The sequence below is a fragment of the Pseudophryne corroboree genome, chromosome 5 (assembly GCF_028390025.1).
Source record: "Pseudophryne corroboree isolate aPseCor3 chromosome 5, aPseCor3.hap2, whole genome shotgun sequence".
Classification (NCBI taxonomy): domain Eukaryota; kingdom Metazoa; phylum Chordata; class Amphibia; order Anura; family Myobatrachidae; genus Pseudophryne; species Pseudophryne corroboree.
In genome coordinates this window covers 335,980,036-336,004,214 of record NC_086448.1, presented here as the reverse complement: position 1 = coordinate 336,004,214, position 24,179 = coordinate 335,980,036, and positions in this window count along the sequence as shown.

Sequence of the window (24,179 nt, the reverse complement as noted above, 5' to 3'; positions counted from 1 at the left end):
AATTTGGTAAATCTATAGAGCTGTAAATTTGAGACGTCTTAATGTAAGCAAATATTAATCCATGGTTCTTGGCGTTACCCGAGGAGCACCTGAAGCAGATACGGTGAAAAGTGATAGGACCATTTTTGGAGGTGCAATCCAAATTTTGATCTGATTGTCTGTTTGGGCGTTATCGTTCACGCAATGCAAGTCACGCATCGGTAATGATGTCATTTTATCAACCCCCTTTTCATCCCCTTAGGGGAGGTTTATTAAAATTCTAATTACATAGTTTTCCTATTTCCCACCTGAAGAATACCTATGTTTAATTTCATCTTCCTACCATATCGAGATGTAAGAGAATTAGTGTTGAGGGAGGGAGTGAGGGCTTTCGCATCTGTGTAGTTTATTAAATTCTACACACTGGAGGTGCAATCCAAATTTTGATCTGATTGTCCATTTGGGCGTTATTGTTCACACAACGCAAGGCACGCATTGGTAATTATGTCATTATGTCAACCCCCTTTTCCTCCCCTTAGGGGAGGTTTATTAAAATGCAAATTACGTAGTTTTCCTATTTCACGCCTGAAGAATATCTATGTTAAATTTCAGCTTCCTAACATGTCGGGAATTAAGGATATTAAGTGATGAGTGAGTGAGTGAGGCCTTTTGCATTTATATATATATAGATTGCAATCACCTGTGTTGAACTAGGTGATTGATAAGAGAGGTGTTTCACACAGGTGATGGTAATCATACGATAAGAGGGATGTCCAGGAGCAGAGCATTCTGTCCCTCATGTTAGGAGGTATGATGGAGTGGCGAGGAGTTAAGTCTAGAAACCTCTATCTGACTCCCTCAAAATAATTTGTAGGAACTCTCTCTCTCTCTCTCTCTCTCTCTCTCTCTCTCTCTTTCTCTCTCTCTTTCTCTTTCTCTTTCTCTTTCTCTTTCTCTCTCTCTCTTTCTCTCTCTCTCTTTCTCTCTCTCTCTCTCTCTCTCTCTCTCTCTCTCTCTCTCTCTCTCTCTCTCTCTCTCTCTCTCTCTCTCCTCAAGGGTAAAGGTAATAAGCCACTTGGCACCTTTGGCCCCATTTATCAACGAGTTTCCATGCTGGAAACTCGTTTTAAATGGTAAATGGGACCAATTTCTATTTAACAAGGCTAATAGCGCTGCTAACTAGCAGCGCTATTAGCCTTTCATTTTGCCTATACTGCTGCACAGTAAAGTGTATTTACCAACGAGCGCTATTTCTGAAATAGCGCTCGCTTACCTAAAATTGCTTCCCCTGCTCCGGGGAGACGTTATGGACACCGCTGCAGCGGTGTCCGTCCTGCGCTCCGGCTCCCCCCTCCCGCAGCAATCCCGACATGCAACACGCCTGCCGGGTTGCTATAGAGACAGCCTGAAAATCAGTACTGCGCATGTGCCGGGAGTATGCATACAATGGTGCATGCGCAGTAGTTAGGGACGCTGGAGAAAAAGAGCATTTGTCAGCGCTGTTTGGCCTTGACAAACAGTGCTGACGGGTGTTTTTACGTTACCGCTTGCCAGCGACAGCTTCAATGCTGAATACAAGTAAAAAAGCGTGGCGAGCGGTAATGTTAATTAGTATAAGACATTTTTTCCGTTGATAAATGAGGGCCCTTATTTGAAAGGCTTTGTAAACTTATAGCCCAATACGTTATAACTAGTGGGTTGTGTATAAAAGCATAAGAAAAAAATGAAAAAAATCCTGGGCGCTAAGATCAACCAACAATATTTAATAACAACTCAAATGATGCCCATCATTGTAAACCCCATTTGCTGTTAGTATTAAACCACTGCAGGTTTAAAGAAATAAATAATTGCACACAAAAATCCAACAGTACATGGATAATAACAATGAATTTATTTGTATTATTAATTTGTATGATTACATAGAAAAATGGATTGTATCATGAATAAAAGTTTCTAAAATTGTATCCATATAGGACTGTGTGGTTGTAAATAATTGATACAATATTAATACATTAAACATTACTTAAATAAATAAATAACAAACAAATAATTGCGATGATATATTGAAAATCACTCTCAGAGAATGACAACATAAAAAACCAGCAGACATACAGTATATAGATGAAAAGAATCTGGGATTTTACGAGTTAACAGCAGAACATTCTCCACGGATTGCGCCTATAGCACTTGAAATGAATAAAGAAAAATTTAGGTCAATTTAATCCACTGCAAGTACTTTGACCATTGTCATCGGCATTTCATTTTTGGATTTTATCCCCTTTTTTTTTTAAATTCAATAACTTTTTATTGAGAGTTTACATTTTTGTAGAAGTACAAAAATAAAAACAAAGAACAAACTGAAAATACAGTAGCAAGTGCAGGTATACGAGGCAGAATATAGAATATACATCATAAATTACAAACCAAGAGGACACATGACATACGACTCAGGATATGTAGATTGTCTCCCCATATCATAGTGCGCAGAGGCCCACAGGCGCCATGTGGGCCCAGCCCATACATTCTATCCACAGAATAAAGAAACGTCCACCCAAAACACCTTCAGAGGTGATCTGATTGGGGAGACTGCATTGAGCCGGTATTTGACCTCCTGGATACTGCAGATCCAGAGACTGATACAGCACCTGGAAAGATCGAGGGGAATCCTTGGTACATTATTATGCTGTTTTGGGTGGACGTTTCATGACACCCCACGAAATCCGGTACGCATTCTAGCCTAGTATGTGGTGGATTGCTGTATATGAAATTCAATTTACTATCTTAATTCTTTGTGGGAAGCATTTTATATTATTTTTGTGAAACTTTTTGAATAAAGACAATACTACTCTATATCCTCCTTTCTTTTCTATTTTTGGGGTCCACATGAAATTGGTTTCCCATTTGGAGAAAGGAGAGAACCAAAGATCAAGAAACTAGACATCTGACGTTGGAGTCCGTTCGTTGAAAGTTTGAAACTGCATTTGGACTGTAACACTAGATATCCCAGCAGAAAAAGGGGATAGTGTAACATTGTGGTTTTTAAATCTGTTATCCCTTTTTTACCCGGTTACCAAGAGGGTGCGCATGGTTGCCTACACTTGTTGTTATTGTCTTGAACTTTTTTGGTGAGTGGGATCACCTTGGCCGCTGCTGCTGCACTTTTGAGTTGGGGCGCTGTTTTTTCACAAACTTGTATTCTACTGAACATCCATATCAGTTGGAATCACATCACTTGGGAAGGAGAAATCCGGAGGCTGCGACAGCACGTCATGAGCGCAGACTGCAGTGACAGAATTCAAAGTTACAGCTACCACATCTCCGAGCTTTGTAAGGAGCCTCTGCGTAGAGGCAAGAATTGCTTAAAGGATTTGCTGCACAGAATTAGCCATCGGTAAGTTGGGAATACAAGCCAAACAGGAGGCCAGTGACAAGATGGCAGTGGCTAGCACACCACCAGAGCTTACCAATAGACCTACAGCGGGAGCCACTAGCCAGATGACCACAGAAGCAGGGAATAACAAGGAGACACAGCCGTAGTAGTAGTAGTAATGTCACGCTGGAAGGACCGCATCCACCACCCAAAAGGCGTCGGAGCAGACGGGATCCGTGCTGCAGCCGGAGAGGACAGCAACAAGATGGCGGCAGCACGCGCCCAGCACTCCCCAAACACCGCAGCAGATAGGCGTATGTCGAAGAGAAGCCACTTGCAGGGGTTACACACACGATCCTGGAGAACACAGCCAGGAGACAACCAAGAGGCAGCTCTCAGGTATGTATAATGTCCCCGAACAGCCGCAGGAGCTGGAGACGAGACACCAAGCCGCAGTGAGAGAAGGCCCGGCCACAGAGATCTTTGTAAAACGGACAAAAGGCCCCACACAGGATCCCATCCCGAGGCCCCTGGTGATCAGTAGACAAAACACCGCTGCAGAACCGAATCCAGGGGAGAAACAGCCACAAAAACAGGATATTTTCAAGGATATGAGCGGGAGAGCCGGCAAAAGCTCCCTTCACCTAGCTACTCCAGGCCACGCCCCCGATTTAATCCCCTTTTTAACACAAAGTACTGGTGTTATGCTGCTATAATTATCCACCTTATATCCTCCAATTAACATTCAAGTTTGGAGGAACATCAAGCGCATAAATTGCAGTGGATTAAATTGACCTAAAGTATTTTAATTATTCATTTCAAGTGCTATAGGGGCAATCTGTGGGGAATGTTCTGTTGTCAAAAAGGGATCCCTACCTCCAGGGCACCCAAGGCTAGTGCTGAAGCCTAAGACTATCCTCAGCACCCCTGAGCAGTGGGTGCCGAGGTTAAAGCAATTCTGGTATAAAAACAATATTGTCTTTTAAAGGTGGAACTATAGGTCCCAGCAAGCCTTCATTTAATGATGGTACTTGGAGAACCATAAATACCAGCATGCAGGGCATCAAAGTGCCCGCTGATACCTGTAGTGCCACCTGTAAAAGAAATATTAAAAAAGGACATGACACACACACACCATAGAAAGTAAAAGTTTATTAAACACCTTAGCACACTCACTCTCACACATACTTACCTACATCCCCTCTAGCCATTCATGTCCTTTTCTCCAGTAGAATCCACCGTCACCTGTTCCAGTAAAAAAACTATATACACATACCCAATGGGTGAGGAGATATATGTGTGTATACTTAGAACTCCTTTTCAGAATGCAGGTATCCACGTGACTTGTGTCACTAGTAGAGCTGCCCGCAAATTAAGGAATGCCACGCAGTGCTGCTCTCCTGATTGACTATGTGCTGCAGTGCTGTCAATCACTGTTTCCCATACGCTTCTATGGTGAGAATTTTCCATAGAAGCGTATTGCGGGAATCATGGCTATGTGATTAACCACAAGGTTAATAGAGGGCAATCTTGTGGCTAACTTCTATTAATCTTGTGTTTAACCATATAGCCACGGGGAGGTGGTGGGGGGGGGGGTTGCCAAGGATAGCCGCTCCAATGGTGCAGAGGACAGACTTGGGGGTCCTGGAAGTTGGGGAAACCTTTATCGGTGGGTCCTTACTCCCCCAGAATCCCCTCCCTGGCTAGCGGTGTCCGGTGCTAATTACAAAATATGGGAGACCCCTACGTCTTTTGCCACACTGATCTGTGCAGATGTCTCTTAACACGCTGCTGAGAGGAATATCTATTAGCAAAATACATTTTGATCCAGGTTTGCCCAATTCACGGGTGTGCTTGCAGAAACCATTCTAGGTAAATTCCTGTTTTAGTGTTGTCTATGAAAACTACATCCAAATCCACTAGTGGTATACAGGGTACAGCAACATTGTGCTTTTATCTTATTAGCAGTGCAAAATTGAGCAAATTATTGAGAAAAAACACGTTGCATTTTATTGAGTGAAAAAACCACATGGTGGTTTAAATTGCATTTTTCATGGAGCACAAAACGGGGCTATTTGGCGTGATTTGAGGATAGATTTATGTTAACACATCGTTATGTACAGGGGATGAGCTACAAGCTACACCTACTTCAGTACTCACTTACTGTACTCAGCTAAGGGTAGCCTGCAGCTGTTCAGCATTCCATGGCGTAAGGGTCTGTATGTCCATTTCAAATCAAATCAAATTGTTAGACAAAGCATTTGATCAGATTGGGTTCTAGCAACAATATATACATGTATCACTAGTCCCACTGGTGTATCTATAATGGATGCAGGGTGTGTAGTGCAGGGGGCACACACACCACATACCCTGAACCCAAATTATTATACTTACTACTACATCGGCCCAACGCTGGCTGCAGGTCTGCAGAAATCTAAAAGAAAATGGCCATGGCACACATTTTCCCGTGATTTGCACATGTACAGTAGGTTCTGGCACAAAGCCAGTCTACTGCCCCGCCGAAGAGGAGGGTGCCCACTGCCCACATGGATCCCCTCTACTCTTACACCGCCCATGACAAGCCTACACATATATTCTCAATTTGATATGGTTTTTGGACAGGACAATGTCAGTAGTAAGACAGAGAAATCAAACGCTCTGAGACATACCTGTATTCATTGGAGAGTACTCAAGCTAAAAACCAATCAGTACTTCACCTGGATCCTAATGGTTGCTAGAAAGGAAATACTTTTACCAGTGCATGCTACAATGTTCTGTGGTCTACCAAAATGTTTGATTGATTGCTCATTTTAATGTATACTTTGTGCTGGAGCAAGATAAAAGACGTTCTGTAGATCTCATGTTTTGTGGCGATATGTAGGGGCGGATTGGGATCGAACACCAGCCCGGGAAATTTATGAAAGCAGCCCTAATGAGGGCGGAGTCTGTTGAGGGGGAGGGCCTATCAAAGAGCGGGGTCACTCTTCAGAGGTCCTGACTCTGAGATAGACACAGTTGGGGCCTTCTTTGCTTTACGTTATGCTAATGTTTACCTGTGACTGTGGCCCTCATTGTGAATTGATCGCTCGCTAGCTACTTTTAGCAGCCGTGCAAACGCATTGTCGCCACCCACAGGGGAGTGTATTTTCTGTTTGCTAGTGTGCGATCGCATGTGCAGCCGAGCGACATGAACACATTTTGTGCAAAACAAGACCAGCCCTGTAGTTACTTATCCTGTGCGATGATTCTGGCGACGGAGGTCCCGGAATTGACGTCAGATACCCGCCCTGCAAATATCTGGACACGCCTGCATTTTCCCAAACACTCCCAGAAAACGGTCAGTTTCCACCCACAAACACCCTCTTCCTGTCAATCTCCTTGCAATCGGCTGGATTTGTCGCTAAAAGCATTGCACAACAACGATGCTCTTTGTATTCGTACAACGTGCGTGCGCATTGCGGCGCATGCGCAGTTTTGCCATTTTTTTACCTGATCGCAGCGCTGCAAAAATTGGCATCGAGCGATCAACTCGGAATGACCCCCTTTATGCATATGCTGCTACAATACCCTTCCCTGATGCACATCTGTACGTCTGAATATACAAGGACTGATATGCCCACTTCCAGTGTCTACTGACACTGCAGTCATGCCTTTAATCTACTTCTGATTTTATTGATTTTTCATTCTACAAACCCCTTTTTTTAACCTTATATGTTTCAAAGTACAGGGAGGAGGAGCACACACTACATACAGCACAGTACAGGGAGGGAGCACACACTACATACAGCACAGTACAGGGAGGGGCACACACACTACATACAGCACAGTACAGGGAGGAGGAGCACACACTACATACAGCACAGTACAGGGAGGAGGAGCACACACTACATACAGCACAGTACAGGGAGGAGGAGCACACACTACATACAGCACAGTACAGGGAGGAGGAGCACACACTACATACAGCACAGTACAGGGAGGAGGAGCACACACTACATACAGCGCAGTACAGGGAGGGAGTACACACTATATACAGCACAGTACAGGGAGGAGGAGCACACACTACATACAGCACAGTACAGGGAAGAGGAGCACACACTACATACAGCAAAGTACAGGGAGGGAGCACACACTACATACAGCACAGTACAGGGAGGAGGAGCACACACTACATACAGCACAGTACAGGGAGGAGGAGCACACACACTACATACAGCACAGTACAGGGAGGGAGCACACACTACATACAGCAAAGTACAGGGAGGAGGAGCACACACTACATACAGCACAGTACAGGGAGGGGGAACACACACTACATACAGCACAGTACAGGGAAGAGGAGCACACACTACATACAGCACAGTACAGGGAGGAGGAGCACACACTACATACAGCACAGTACAGGGGTACAGGGAGGGGGAACACACACTACATACAGCAAAGTACAGGGAGGAGGAGCACACACTACATACAGCAAAGTACAGGGAGGAGGAGCACACACTACATACAGCACAGTACAGGGAGGGGGAACACACACTACATACAGCACAGTACAGGGAGGAGGAGCACACACTACATACAGCACAGTACAGGGAGGAGGAGCACACACTACATACAGCACAGTACAGGGAGGAGGAGCATACACTACATACAGCACAGTACAGGGAGGGAGTACACACTATATACATCACAGTACAGGGAGGGAGCACACACTACATACAGCACAGTACAGGGAGGGAGCACACACTACATACAGCACAGAACAGGGAGGAGGAGCACACACTACATACAGCACAGTACATGGAGGAGGAGCACACACTACATACAGCACAGTACAGGGAGGAGGAGCACACACTACATACAGCACAGTACAGTGAGGGGGAGCACACACTACATACAGCACAGTACAGGGAGGAGGAGCATACACTACATACAGCACAGTACAGGGAGGAGGAGCACACACTACATACAGCACAGTACAGGGAGGGAGCACACACTACATACAGCACAGTACAGGGAGGGGGAACACACACTACATACAGCACAGTACAGGGAGGGAGCACACACTACATACAGCACAGTACAGGGAGGGGGAACACACACTACATACAGCACAGTACAGGGAGGGAGCACACACTACATACAGCACAGTACAGGGAGGGAGCACACACAAGTAGTGAAACACAGACACAGGGGACCAGCGCAGCAGAATCTGCCCCAGTGGCCAATCCACCCCTGATTACATACATAGCCACCATATTACATATATAGCCACCACATTATTATTACATGAATAGCACCACATTATACAAATAGCACTGCATTACACGTATAGCACCACATTACATGTATAGCACCACATTACATGTATAGCACTACAACGTATAGCACTGCATCACACAAATAGCACTACATAACATGAATAGCACAACATTACAGGTATAGCACTGCACTACACGTATAGCACCGCATTATACGACTAGCACCACCAGAGTCGGCCCTAGGCATAGGCAAACTAGGCAATTGCCTACGGCATTTGGTATGCATAGGGGCACATGCAACTTCTGCTGATTAAAATGATATGTGGCATGCCTATATTCTGTGTGTAGCTTTTCGTATGCAGATACAGCCACAGTCACACACAGTATATAGGCATGCCGCATATCATTTTAATCAGCAGAAGCTGCTTGTGCATCCTAGTCATGATGTTAGCAGAGCTGCCAGCTGACTGACACCAGGCATCTCCTGCTGCCTGGTGTATTGCGGCAAGATGTATGAGGACACATCTATATCCAAGCATAGGCAGAGATCACAGTGTTAGAGGACGTTTGAATGCTGTGTGTGTGTGTTTGAGTGGGTTGGTTGTGCAATAGTGTTCGGCATATGTGTAAGGTTCATTATGCATGTCATGTGTATAAATGCATTAATAATGTGCAGCAAATGTGTAAGGGGCATTATGTGTGTCATTATGTGTATAATGGCATTAATAATATGTAACATATGTGTAAGGGGCACTATGTGTGTCATTATGTGTATGAGGGCACTAATAATGTGCGGCACATGTGTAAGGAACATTATGTGTGTCATTATGTGTATGAGGTCATTAATAATTTGCGGCATATGTGTGTAAGGGACATTATGTGTATAAGGGTATTAATAAAGGTTGGCATTATGTGTAAGGCGCGTTATGTTTATAGGGACATTAATAATGCTTGTCATATGTGTAAGGGGCATTACTGTTTGGTGTTATGTGTATAAATGCATTACTAATGTTTTTCATTATGTGTATAAGGTTCTCTACTGTGTGGTGTACCATATAGAAAGGGCAATACCATGTGGTCTAATGTATAATAAAGAGCAATAAGGTGTGGTGTAATGTGAATAAGGAGCAATTCAGTGTGATGTAATGTGAATAAGGGGCACTACTGTGAGGAGTAACGTATATAAGGTAAAGTGGTACTACTGTGTGATGTATCATGAATTAGGGACACTATCACATGATAAATTGTGAATAAAGTTGCAGTACTGTGTGGCATAATTTGAACTGTGGGTACTATTGTATTGCCATGCCCCTAGCCAGCAAAAAAACACACCTTTTTGAGCTGTGCACCGAATGTGCACACTGTTCCTATTTAAAATATAGGGGGTAGGAGCACCAAAATTAGGACTACAGTGGGGGAGGGGTGATGGTGCTGAGAAAGGGGTGCAGGGTCAGAGGCGGACCTAGCGGTGGTGCTAGGGGGCACCAGCCAAAATCTTGCCTAGGGCATCATATTGGTTAGGGCCGGCTCTGAGCACCACATTACATACATAGCCACAGCATTACATACGTAGCCACCGCATTACATACGTAGACACCGCATAAATAGACCCATCATCATGGACAGACATTGGGCAGCTATAGGGCTGAAGGACGTTGCATTAGGGATTGTCCCAGGGCTGGCTGTGAGTGCTGCCTGGTCAGCTGGCATCCTGAGAACAAAGTACATCCTGCTCCTGTCCAGTCCCCAAACCATACACTGTGACCGGGACGCCCTAACCCTTACACTAACATGATAATGCAAATAATGTAATAAAAAATAACCTCTCTGCCGGGTCCCCTTCAGTGCTCAGTTCCGCTCTGGCCAGTTCAGTGAGAGTGCAGGAGCTGGGGTGGCATCGGGTATAGTGAACCCGGCTCCCACCAAATGCTTTGCTGCTGCTCCTGGGCCGGGCTCGTTGAAGAGACGTTTGGCCGGGGCCAGGGAGAGGATGCTGCTGGGATGGTTAACTTTCTCAAGGTCCCCCATTGGTAGAACAGCATCACCACTTTTCACGGCTAGCGACACCTGGAAGTGCCCGCTAGCCTAACTTCCGGATTGCATTCCAATGAACCACAAGTACTGGAAGCAGTGTGAGCCAGCCCAGCCTGAGTGTGAATCGGCCTGGCATGTTGTCCTGGTGGGCCAATCCACCCCTGGTAGCTGCACTCCCTGCATCTATGGTAGCTACACCCTTGTATATAACACATGTAACTGTGACAGGGATGGTGACCCCTCTCAGCTGTGGGTCCTAAAGTAGCTGCACCTATGGTAGCTACACCCTGCATATAACACATGTAATTGTGACAGGGAAGGTGGCCCCTTTCAGCTCTGCATAGCAGCTGCACTCCCTGCACTTATGGTAGCTACGTCCTTGTATATAACACATGTAACTGTGACAGGGAAGGTGGCCCCTCTCAGCACTGGGCCCCATAGCAGCTGCACTCCTCGCACCTATGGTAGCTACACCCTGTATATAACACACGTAACTGTGACAGGGAAGGTGGCCCCTTTCAGCACTGGGCCCCATAGCAGCTGCACTCTCTGCACCTATGGTAGCTACACCCTGTATATAACACATGTAACTGTGACAGGGAAGGTGTCCTCTCTCAGCTCTGGGTCCCATAGCATCTGCACTCCCTGCACCTATGGTAGCTACACCCTGTATATAACACATGTAACTGTGACAGGGAAGGTGGCCCCTCTCAGCTCTGGGCCTCATAGCAGCTGCACTCCCTGCACCTATGGTATCAGGATGCTGATCGCTGGGATCATAACCACCAGTTACATGATCCTAACGTATGATAGAGCATATGCTACTTGCCTAGCCTTGCAATGTCTTGGAGACTCCAGGCAGGGCCGGCCCAAGCCTAAATTTTTTTGGTAAGCGAATATAGATTTTGGCGCCCCCAACCCCCCCATGGTTGATGGAAAATATTATACACACAAAAGCTTAAAGCGCATTAAGCGAAATATGGGTAAAATCAACTGCCTACATAAAGTTACACCATAAAGGGCAAAACCGTTAAATAACACCAGGTAGAGCACGTTACACACATTACACCAGGTAGAGCACGTTACATACACTGCACTAGGTAGAGCACGTTATACACACTGCACCAGGTAGAGCATGTTACACACATTGCACCAGGTAGAGCACGTTACACACATTGCACCAGGTAGAGCACGTTACACACATTGCACCAGGTAGAGCACGTTATATACACTGCACTAGGTAGAGCACGTTATACACACTGCACCAGGTAGAGCATGTTACACACATTGCACCAGGTAGAGCATGTTACACACACTGCACCAGGTAGAGCACGTTATACACACTGCACCAGGTAGAGCACGTTACACACACTGCACCAGGTAGAGCATGTTACACACATTGCACCAGGTAGAGCACGTTACACACATTGCACCAGGTAGAGCACGTTACACACATTGCACCAGGTAGAGCACGTTACACACACTGCACCAGGTAGAGCACGTTACACACACTGCACCAGGTAGAGCACGTTACACACACTGCACCAGGTAGAGCACTTTACACACATTGTACCAGGTAGAGCACGTTACACATATTGTACCAGGTAGAGCACGTTACACACATTGCACCAGGTAGAGCACGTTACACACATTGCACCAGGTAGAGCACGTTACACACATTGCACCAGGTAGAGCACGTTACACACATTGCACCAGGTAGAGCACGTTACACACATTGCACCAGGTAGAGCACGTTACACACATTGCACCAGGTAGAGCACGTTACACGCATTGCACCCCTCCCCCATCCCATCTAAGTCCACCCCCTCACCCCTGGAGAGGATCTGGTGAGGGGGACCTGCTCAGGGCCAGAGAAATGGATACCTAGCAACAGTGCCGTAACTAGACATTTTAGCACTGTGTGCAAGAAACAGCATCGGAGCCCCACCCCTGCATGCAAAACAGGGGCAGTGCGCGCCGTAGGCGTGCGCAAAAATACATAGTGGCGTGACTTCGTGGGGAAGGGGTGTGGCCACAAAATAATACCAATTCATAAAACGGTGCACAGTAGTCTCCATTATTCAAATTATGCCGCACAGTAGCACCACTACACCAGGTAGAGACCCTTTTACACATTACGGCGGACAGATTCCTCTTTTTACACATTACGGCAGACAGCGTCCCCCTTTTTACACATTATGGCAGACAGCGTGCACTTTTTACACATAACGGCAGACAGCGTGCACTTTTTACACATAACGGCAGACAGCGTCCCCTTTTTACACATAACGGCAGACAGCGTGCCCTTGTTACACATAGCGGCAGACAGCGTACACTTTTTACACATAACGGCAGACAGCGTGCCCTTTTTACACATAACGGCAGACAGCGTCCCCTTTTTACACATTACGGCAGACAGCGTGCCCTTGTTACACATTACAGCAGACAGCGTCCCCCTTTTTACACATTACGGCAGACAGCATCCCCCTTTTTACACGTAATGGCAGGCAGATTCCCCCTTTTTACACATCACGTCAGGCAGATTCCCCCTTTTTACACATTGCGGCAAAGATTCCCCCTTTTTACATATTACATCAGGCAGATTCCCCCTTTTTACACATTGCGGCAGGCAGATTCCCCTTTTTACACATTGCGGCAAGCAGATTCCCCCTTTTTACACAATGCGGCAGGCAGATTCCCCCTTTTTACACATTGCGGCAGGCAGATTCCCCCTTTTTACACATTGCGGCAGGCAGATTCCCCCTTTTTACACATTGCGGCAGGCAGATTCCCCCTTTTTACACATTGCGGCAGGCAGATTCCCCATTTTTACACATTACGGCAGACAGTCCCGAGAGAGAGAGAGAGAGAGAGAGAGAGAGAGAGAGAGAGAGAGAGAGAGAGAGAGAGAGAAGATAGAAAGATTGAAAGATTGATTATACTTACCCTCTCCGCTGGCTCAGGCTCCTCGGTGCAGCTTCTGCCGATTCCCGGGCAGGAGAGAAGGAGGAGAAGGGAGGTGGAGGAGGGAGCCACAGCAGCGCTGTGTTATTGGTGGAGGCGCTGCTGCTGCTGCCCCTCTGCTTCACTATAGGCTGTTCTCGGAAGACAGCCTATAGTGAAGCAGAGGGACAGCAGCAGCAGCGCCTCCACCAGTAACAAAGCGCTGCTACGGCTCCCTCCTCCACCTCCCTCCTTCTCCTTTTCCCCGTGGCCGCTGCAGTGAGCTCCTCTCCTCTCCGGGCGGCTGTGTACTGTGGGCAGCGGTTGCCCGCAGCACACAGCGGCATGTAATGAGTCAGTTTTGACTCATTACATGCTTTGGGCCCCTGGACAGAGGCGGGCCCCAGTGCAACACACTGGTTGCACTGGCGGTAGTTCCGCCTCTGTGCACAAGGTAGAACATGTTATACAGAGACCTGGTGCGTAATGGTGTAACTTCATCCCAATAGCTCGGAGGCAAGAACAATCTTGGTGTCCCCCCAGCATGGGATGTAGTCAACATCCTGGCAGTTGGGATACCAGCGGTCAGAATACTGACACCGGGATCCAGACCGCCGAGAATGCCAACAGCTGCGCAAGGGCTATTCCCACTCATGGGTGTCCACAACACTCATAAAGTGGGAAAAGAAGCTGGTGAGCACAGCGAGCCACTGAACCCGCACGTGGCGAGCGCAGCTTTCTAGCGCTCGCCCCGCTGCCGGGCATTCTGGCAGCCGGGATTCCATACCCAACGCCCCAGCACCATTATATATGTACAATAAAGAGCAAGGTAGTGCAGTAATGTCTATGAGCTTAATACACCTCCAGTGCTAATATATAATTTATTATATGTATATACGGGAGGGTCAGGGTTAGGCAATAGGGAGAGGGTTAGGATGCGGGATGGGAGGGTTAGGCTGTGGGAGGGAAGGGTTAGGGCAAGGCACTAGGGGGAGAGTAGGCTGTGGGACGAGAGGGTTATGGTTATTCACTAGGGGGAGGGTAGGCTGCGGGAAGAGAGGGTTAGGGTTATTCACTAGGGGGAGGGTAGGCTGAGGGACGAGAGGGTTAGGGTTATTCACTGGGGGAGGGTAGGCTGCGGGACAAGAGGGTTAGACACTAGGGGCAGGGTAGGCTGCGGGAAGAAAAGGGTTAGTTTTGGGTCTCCATGTTACTATATGGGCTGGGACTTGTATCATTCTATAAATATTGATGGGTTCTGCAGAGATACTGCTTTTATTTGTCGGTATAAGCGCTTTGCTGCCTGAGTCAGATGGAGCGCAGTGGAGGGAGCTGCTGGACGGTGTTGGTAGAGGGAGCTGATGGACGGTACCAACACTGTCCAGCAGCTCCCTCCACTGTGCTCCATCTGACTCCGCCTCAGGCACCCGGGTCCCGGCCTCACAAGTACCGCCACTGCCGGCTGCCCTCAGACAGCGCAGCTCCCTCTCCTCCTCACCCTGGCCATCTCAGCATCCGGCGGCACCTCTATTGAACTCCGTCCGCGAGCTCACACACCGCATAGGAGCTGGAGGTATACAGCAGGCAGCATGGGCTGGGAGCGTGGTCTACGCTGCCGGCGCCCTCCACAGTGTGGCGCCTTATGCGTAACGGGCGGGCCGGCCCTGCTCCCGGGCACATTTTCTAAACTGAGGTCTGGAGGAGGGGCATAGAGGGAGGAGCCAGTTCACACTGTTGAAAAGTCTTAAAGTGCCGAAGGCTCCTGCGGAACAGTCTATACCCCATGGTACTAAAATGGACCCCAGCATCCTCTAGGACGTAAGAGAAATTTTATTTTTATTCACTCATTTCTCTATAATACTGGTTCATCCAGCATGCCCTGTGAGCCCCAGACTCGCTGTCTGATGTGGGAACACAAGTCTCAGCATGCCCTGTGAGACCCAGACTTGCTGTCTGCTGTGGGAACACAAGTCCCAGCATGCTATGATGATTCCCCCCTCCCATTGACAGTAATACTGATCCCCTACAGCACACTACTAAGGTCTATCAGCGCCTTACCGGAGGGTAAGACATCACCCGCTGCACGCCCGGCACATGGCGCCCAGGTACAGAGCAGCAGAGCAGCCAGCCGGAGAACATCCATCACTCCCGACCGTTTCATCCCTCTGTGACGCGTCCTCCTCCTGCGAGTGTGCGGGGTGGGAGTAGCAGGAGAAGCCGGTATCATCATCCAATCTCTCCTGTCTCCTCCAGGCTACAGACCAATCAGATGCGTGATGCGTCCAACAGGAGCAGGAGGGCAGGGCTGACACATCCAGCTCCCTCCACTGCGCTCCATCTGACTCCCCACACACCACATAGGAGCTGGCGGTATACACAGGCAGCATGGGCTCGGAGCGTGGTTTACGCTGTCGGCGCCCTCCACAGTGTGGCGCCTTACACTTACGCATAACCCGCGTAACGGGCGGGCCGGCCCTGACTCCAGGATAGCAGGCAGCAAGGTGTAGGCATATCTTCAGTAACGCCTCAGTTCCACACGCTGATGCCCACTTCCCGTGTGAAGGGACCAGTCCAGGCGAGCTGATGATGCTATTCCTGCTGAATCCCATCATCATGGCCCCTCCCCCCACTTTACAATGATGTAATCGTGACTTTATATACTGTGCCTTGATGATGCGATTCTGCTGTCATGCCCATGCACTGCCCACATGGTTACATCATACCCCTCCCAACTGGCAGCCAAGAACTTGGTAAGTGTGTGATATCTGGGCCCTGTAGCTCACCAGCAAAAAAAGTATCTATTTTTTAACCATTTCATCACCCCCACATCTACTGCATACAATGGGGTCTATGTACTAAGCCTATAATATGACAGTTAGCCGCTGATTGGCTGGTACTTATCTCCGTCCACTTTATCTCTCTCCAGGGCTTAGTAAATAGACTCCAGTATTTGTAACGAGCCCCAGTGCTTTAGCCTACCAAACACCCACCACCACCACCAATTTTGCAACTAAACACTGTAAAGCATGAGAGGACATGGGCTGTTATCTGATGTCTCCACTGTACAGCTGGCCACACGCAGGCCCATCCCGCCTCTGGAGCTGCGGCCCAGGATTATTCATCAATTTGACCTCACACTTGGATGGCCAAACCTGACATGGACCAGTAAAACAGCCCCATGGGGTTTCTGGAGGATCTATGGGGCCAATTCAGACCTGATCGCTCGCTAGCTGTTTTTTGCAGTCCTGCGTTCACATAGTCGCCGCCCACCGGGGAGTGTATTTTAGCTGTGCAAGTGTGCGATCGCATGTGCAGCCGAGCGGTACAAAAGATTTTGTGCAGTTTCTGAGTAGCCCAGGACTTACTCAGCCGCAGCGATCACTTCAACCTGTCCGGGACCAGAATTCACATCAGACACCTGCCCTGCAAACGCTTGGGAACGCCTGCGTTTTTCCAACCACTCCCAGAAAATGGTCAGTTGACACCCACAAATGCCTTCTTCCAGTCAATCTCCTTGCAATCGCCCATGTGAATGGATTCTTTGCACAAACCCATCGCAGAGCAACTAACCGCTTTGTACCTGTGCCACGTGCCCGCTTTGTACCTGTGCCACGTGCCTGCACATTGCGGTGCATACACATGCGCAGTTCTGACCTGATGGCAGCGCTGCAAAAAATGCTAGCGAGCGATCAGGTCTGAATTAGGCCCTATAAACGCTGCGTTATGTGCACATTAAGTGGTATAAATGAAAATGTATGGAACATGAGTAATTAACATGAATTAAAAACAAATCATCACATTATAATGAAGTCCAGTAAACATGACACGATGGGAGTTGTAGTGCACAAAGGTCCTCCTAAACAGATACGCACATGACATTCCACCATGCACTGGGCTCAGCCACCAAGCATCCCTGGAACTTGTTATAAAATGTTGCCAAGTATGACAGTCACATATCAAAGTAAACTCTAAGTGTATCTACTATATAAAAGCAAAAATCCGTCCTTCTGTCTTTCTATACAAATCAACAGTTTACAAGCGACGATCGTGAAATTTTACATACGAGCGTATTAAAACATGGCGGAGGCAACTAAAACAATTAGAAATCACTTGCACCCCTAGGGGGCAGACAGTTGCACAGAGTATATCAGGAGACAGCAGAGTATATCAGGAGACAGCATAAGTCCGGAATTGCTGGAGCAATGTATTAAAAACTTGGTACACATATGCCTTACATATGCCTTACAATCTGGGAACAAACACTGTGGGAGGAAGACACCCCTAGCACCCCTAGGGGTGAGGCAGCAGCACTGAGTATTTCAGCAGACAGCATAACTCTGGAATGCCTGCAGCAATTTACAGCAAACTTGGTAAACATATGACTTTCACTGTGGAAACAAACACTGTGGGGGTCAAACACCCCTAGCACCCCTAGGGGTGGGATAGCAGCACAGAGTATGTCAGCAGACAGCATAACTGTGGAAGGCCTGGAGCAATTTACACCAAACTTGGTACACATCTGACTTACAATCTGCAAACAAACTCTGTGAGGGTAAGACACCCCTACGGGTGGGACAGTAGCACAGAGTATGTCAGGAGAAAGCATAACTCCTGAATGCCTGGACCAATTTACAACAAACTTGGTTCACATATGACTTGCAAGCTGGGAACAAACACTGTGGGGGTAAGACACCCCTAGCACCCCTAGGGGTGAGGCAGCAGCACAGAGTTTTTCAGCAGTCAGCATAACTCTGGAATTCCTGGAGCAATTGACACTAAACTTGCTACACATATGCTTACACTCTGGGAACAAACACTGTGAGGGTAACACACCACTAGCACCCCTAGGGGTGGGCCAGCAGCACACACTATATCAGGACATGAATGATATCTCAGTGATGACAGGGCCAGTGACATGATGTGAGGAGGGGAATGGAGGCAGCAGGAAGAAACAGACTGAGAGTTGTATAGTGGGAAGAGCAGGGTCCCTTGGGGGACCAAAAAGGGGTGTGGCCACTACACAAAGTGCATCAGGGAAGCAAGATATGCCTATATACTAGCATACCCTCCAACTGTACCTTTTTGGCAGGTACAGTACCTTTTTTATGGTCTGTACCGATATTTGGCTCTCCAAACTTCCATTGAATGTATAGGAAAAGGGGTGTGACCACTCCAAACTTCCATTGAAAGTATAGGAAAAGGGGTGTGACCACGCCCCCTTTACACATGACCATGCCCCCTTTCCTACTTTATACCGATTTTTATGTGTAAAATGTTGGAGGGTATGTACTAGATCTCCAATCAACGTAAATTAACAAACTATCATTCTAATTTACCATCCTCATCCCGTACCAAAGCATGGGTATTCAGCTATCTACAATGTTATTTATACTGTGTGTTTAATATTTCCATTTATTTTTGTAAACAGACATTCTTAAAATCCGGGGCAACGCCGGGTACTCCAGCTAGTATATACTAAATCATCTGTCACAGTAGCAATATTCTGAGCATATTGGAAGTCTCACAACAGAACATTTATATATGTAGTTTAAGATCATACATGTTAACATTCAACAATATGCTATCTCGGCATGCCCTCTTATGGGGTCTATGTAAGTCATTAGCAAAACCAAATGCTCCGTCTACATACAGTACAGCGCAGACACAAGGTCATCATGCAATAAGTGATATGCCGGCCAGACTCTTATACATAAGTTTCCTTTTGATGCTTGATCCAAATAATGTATCACTAACAATGACATTACTGTGCAGTGAAGGAGAGGTGATTAGGATGGTCACCTGTAACACACATGCAATGTTTCTGTGACATGGAAAAACAATGGAAGAAATGTTATGGCGTCACCTTCATTGTTGTCCTAGTTGATAGGATAACCAGAAGAGTAGCTTTGGGTGGAGTGTCATGAGATGAAATGAAAACCAAAAAGTTATGTACTCTCCAGGTTCCGTTCTCAGCAGTCCAGCTGTCGGTACAATGGTGCCACGTGGTGCCACAGGGTACAGCCATGCTCACTGTCCACTCAACCTCTTTCCAACACGTCCAGCGGGTGTGAACAAGTCGAGTGGAAGTCATTACCTATTCCCTGTGAATGTCACCTTGTGGGCCCGCCTTACAGTTTTATATACGCTGGTATTGAATAATACATTTCTAGTGCACCACACAAAAAAAGACAACTCTTATTTCTTCTCCTCTTTATACGCTCATGGGTTACACAGGTTCTGTGGCTGATTAAACCAGGTGAAATGCAGACTTGAGGTCAGCCAGAAACTGTATAATTCGTGAGTTTCCTGGTTTAATGGGATAGTATAGTTAGTATACTCTCTCTCTCTCTCTCTCTATATATATATATATATATATATATATATATATATACATACACATACACACACACACATACACACATAATGGGAAATGATTAGTTCAGCCTCTTAGATAAAGAGCTTTATTTCCTTATAAAATAGAAGTGGTGATTTAGTCTAGAATTTCCTGTCACTTATATTTTCCCTTTACCTATACATTGAGGCACTCTGTACAACATTGCCTTATACTTCATTTTCTACACTAGTCTCATTTTTTTTTAAACTAGAAACTCATGTATATCCAGTTGTAATATATGTAGAAAATGAATATGTAAGATAGCTGTAACTTTGTAGCTTTGCTGCTGGTTACTGTGACATCACACCTAGCCTGTGACATCACTAGCCTGTGACATCACTAGCCCGTGACATCACAATGCTTCTTCCTGTAACATTCTATCTACAGCTGCTGACATTTTCAGTTTCCATGCAGGAAGACAGGTAGGAGGAGGTGAGTCCTACATAGCAGGGTATGATGGAGAGGGGTAAGGAAGACAGAGTGCAGTACAGTCAGCTGAAAGGCAAGACTAGATAGACAGAACAGGGAAGACAGCTACAAGGACACATAAATAGGAGAAGCGCAGGTAGGAACAACATATTTAGGAATAAAAATGTAGCGTTACAGGAATAAAGAGGGTAGTATGGAGGATAAGCACACAAACAGGGAATGCAGATAACCTGGGTCTCTATGAGGCAGGATCGTGACTTTGGGATGAAAAAGTTAATAAAATAGATAAATGGGATTTTGATAACTTTGAAAGCATCTTGTTTGGTTTAAGGAAAATTGGGAAACTGGTTGACTCATGGACATTTTATTGTACTTAAACTTTTACTATGCTTAATGATAGTGTTTTTGATAATGATAGTGTCTTTTGTGTTTTTTAGATCATCTGGAAAAGAGATTTGCATAGTATCGGGTAACCGGCAAAGAGATCTGCAAAGTGTCAGTTGAAGACGACGGGAGGGGTCGCAGAGGTAGCAATGATTGCAGTATAACATGAAGGAGGTAAGTTACCATACTCTCTCTGCACATGTTACATCTGCCCCACCTGCAGTGCACATGGTTTTGTCCATTACAGAACAAATTTGCTGCTGCGATCAGGTCTGAATTAGGCCCAGTGTATGACACTAACATGGTCCTAGCACCAGGTAAGACCTGGGGCAGATAACTTGGGTCTCTATGAGAAAGGATCTTGGGTTTTGGATAAAAAGTCAAAAAAATAGATAAATTTCAAATTAATAAAAATTAAAGTACGTAACAAAATGTAGTAGTATAATTATACACATAATATGTCTGACCAGGAAATTCTGGTTATTTAGATCATCATTTGGCAAAGTACTGGCAAAGAGATTTGCAGAGTGTCGGGTGACGGGCAAAGAGATCTGCAAAGTGTCAGTTGAAGACGACGGGAGGGGTCACAGAGGACTTAGTGACTGGAGAATAGCATGCAGGAGGTAAGTTACCATACTTGTGTAATTGTGTGTGTGGTGGGGGGTATTGACTCGAGAGCACGGTACAAAACATAGGGTCTATGATGGGGGAGAGCGGACAATACAAAACATGCAGAAGGGGGCAACTTGGTATAGCACATACAGATGATGTGGGGGCACAATACAAAAACATAGAAATTGTGGCGTACTCTATAGGACATATAGAGGAAGGACATACACTTTTGGGGGTTGCGAGATGTAGAACATACTGTAATACAGAAAAACAGGAAGGGTGGGGAGAGCATGATACAGAACATACAGATTGGGGGAAGAACAATACAGATCGAGGGAGATAGTGAAATGGCTGACATTTACAGTATATCAATGAACTGGGGCAGGTGTACAAAGCCTGGGAGAGTGATAAAGTGGAGAGAGATAAACTAACAACCAATCAGCTCATAGTTGTCATTTTTCAAACACAGCCTGTAACATGGCAGTTGGCAGCTGATTGGCTGGTACTTTACCTCTCTCCACTTTGTCACTCTGCAGGGCTTAATACATCTCCCCCATAGAATAACCAAATGATGAAATGGTACAGAATGGTATAAATGATGTGAATTGGAGCTGTAACAAGTGACTGTTTCCCTATGTTTACATATAATAAAGGTGACATAGTCCTTTCCCCAGAGTCCTTCTCTTTACCGCTTAGGGGGCCTGATTCAGATGCGGACGCAGAGCTGCTGTTGCACCAAGTGGATGAATGCTTTTTCACTGCGCATGTGTGTAAGCTGCACTGTGCACAAAATTAAATCAAGCTCACAGAGAGGATCCCATCACAAAGTGATTGACAGAAAGTCAGCGTTTGAGGTGGTAACGGGGGTGGCTAACTGTATACAGGTGTGGCAGGTCCATTCAAATGCCGTTCCATGTGCGTGCATAAATTACCCATTGCGACCTGTGTTGCTGCTGGAGAGCCCCTGTGTCTAGGAGACTTGCTCAGCCTACGACTGCTCAGACTCACGATGCAATTGTGAATGGCAAGATTGCAGCAACGATCGCTTCAACAACCACAACTGAATCAGGCCCACAATGACACCATTATATTTTACTATTTTATCAAATTTAACAACTAAGGGGTCAGTTTAATTAGGTGCGAGTTTGTCTTACAACAGCCCCACTTTCCGGTAGCCCCATAGGCTGTATCTGGCCACGGAGGTTGTGAGTTTGGATGCTGTTAAAACATTGCAGGAATGGTAACTCGTACCTAATTGGATTGACCCCTAAATATTAGCAATATATAGCTTTTATTATTTACTGGTCAAATTAGGTACCCACTAATTACTGTAAGAGAGAACTTATCCCCTCCAATGTGTGTATTGTATAAAAACAATTGGCCCTTTGGGATAATTGTCCTTATTTTAGGTATTTTCCATGTCCTCAGCAGTTAGAGTAACATATTTACATAGAGAGATTTTTCTCTCTACACAACCACACCACTGTTTGCAGTTTGTCTCTCTGCTTGTTCATCCACTAACAATGATTTTTCATCTCTTCCTCTTCGTCTACACGCAGTGGGTGATCCCTGAGAAGCTGCCCTGGGAGGAGAGCTGCGGACACATGCTCCAAATGTTGGGACATAGGCATTACCTGTTAGGAGATGCGGTAAAGATGCCGGCTGTCGGATTTACGGCAGTCAGAATACTGACACTGGGATCCCGACACTTCAGAATCCTGACGTTGGAACTCCAAATGGGCAAGGATACCGATGCCCGTATCCCCACGATCATAGGGTTAGGGCTCGGCAAGGGGGGTTAGTTTTAGTTATCAGGCACGGTGGGAGGGGAGGTGGTTAGGCTGTGGGGGAGGGCGGGGGTTAGGTTTAGGCATCAGGCAGGGGTTTAGGTTTAGGCGTCAGGTGGGGGGTTAGGGTTCGGCTGCAGGTGGAGGAGGATAGGGTTAGGCTGTGGATAGGGTGGGTTAGGCACCCTCGGGGGTGGTTAGGCTGCGTGGGAGGGAGGGTTTGGTTTAGGCATCAGGCGGAAGGGTTAGGTTTAGGCATCAGTTGGGAGGGTTAGGTTTAGGCATTAGGCAGGGGGGTTAAGTTTAGGCTGCGTGTGGGGGGAGCTTAGAGTTAGGCACCCCTGTGGGTGGTTAGGCTGTGGTGGAGGGAGGGTTAGGTTTAGGCAGGGGATTAGGTTTAGGAGTCAGGAGGGGGGGTTAAGTTTGGGGAGGTTAGGGTTAGGCTGTGGGTAGGGTGGGTTAGGGTTAACGACCCCCGGCGGTGGTTAGGCTGCAGGGGAGGGAGGGTTAGGTTTAGGCATCAGGTGGGGAGATTAGGTTTAGGCGTCAGGTGGGGGGTTAGGTTTCGGCTGTGGGTGGGGGGAGGTTAGGGTTAGGCAGCGGGTAGGGTTGGTTAGGGTTAGGCACCCCTTGGGGTGGTTAGGCTGTGGGGAAGGGAGGGTGAGGTTTAGGCATCAGGTGGGGGGAAAGGTTTAGGTATCAGGCGGGGGGTTAGGGTTAGGCTGCGGGTGGGGGGAGGATAGGGTTAGGCTGCGGGTGGGGGGAAGTTAGGGTTAGACTGTGGGTAGGGTGGGTTAGGTTTAGGGAGTGGTTAGGCTGCGGGGAAGGGAGGGTTAGGTTTAGGCGGCAGGGACGGAGGTTAGGATTAAGCACCTCTGCAGGAGGGTTAGGCATAAAGGGGGGAGGTTAGGGTTAGATTGCGGACAGCCAGGGTTAGGGGGGTGGGGAGAGGGGAGAATACCCCTTACCCCTGTAGGTCTTTTCTG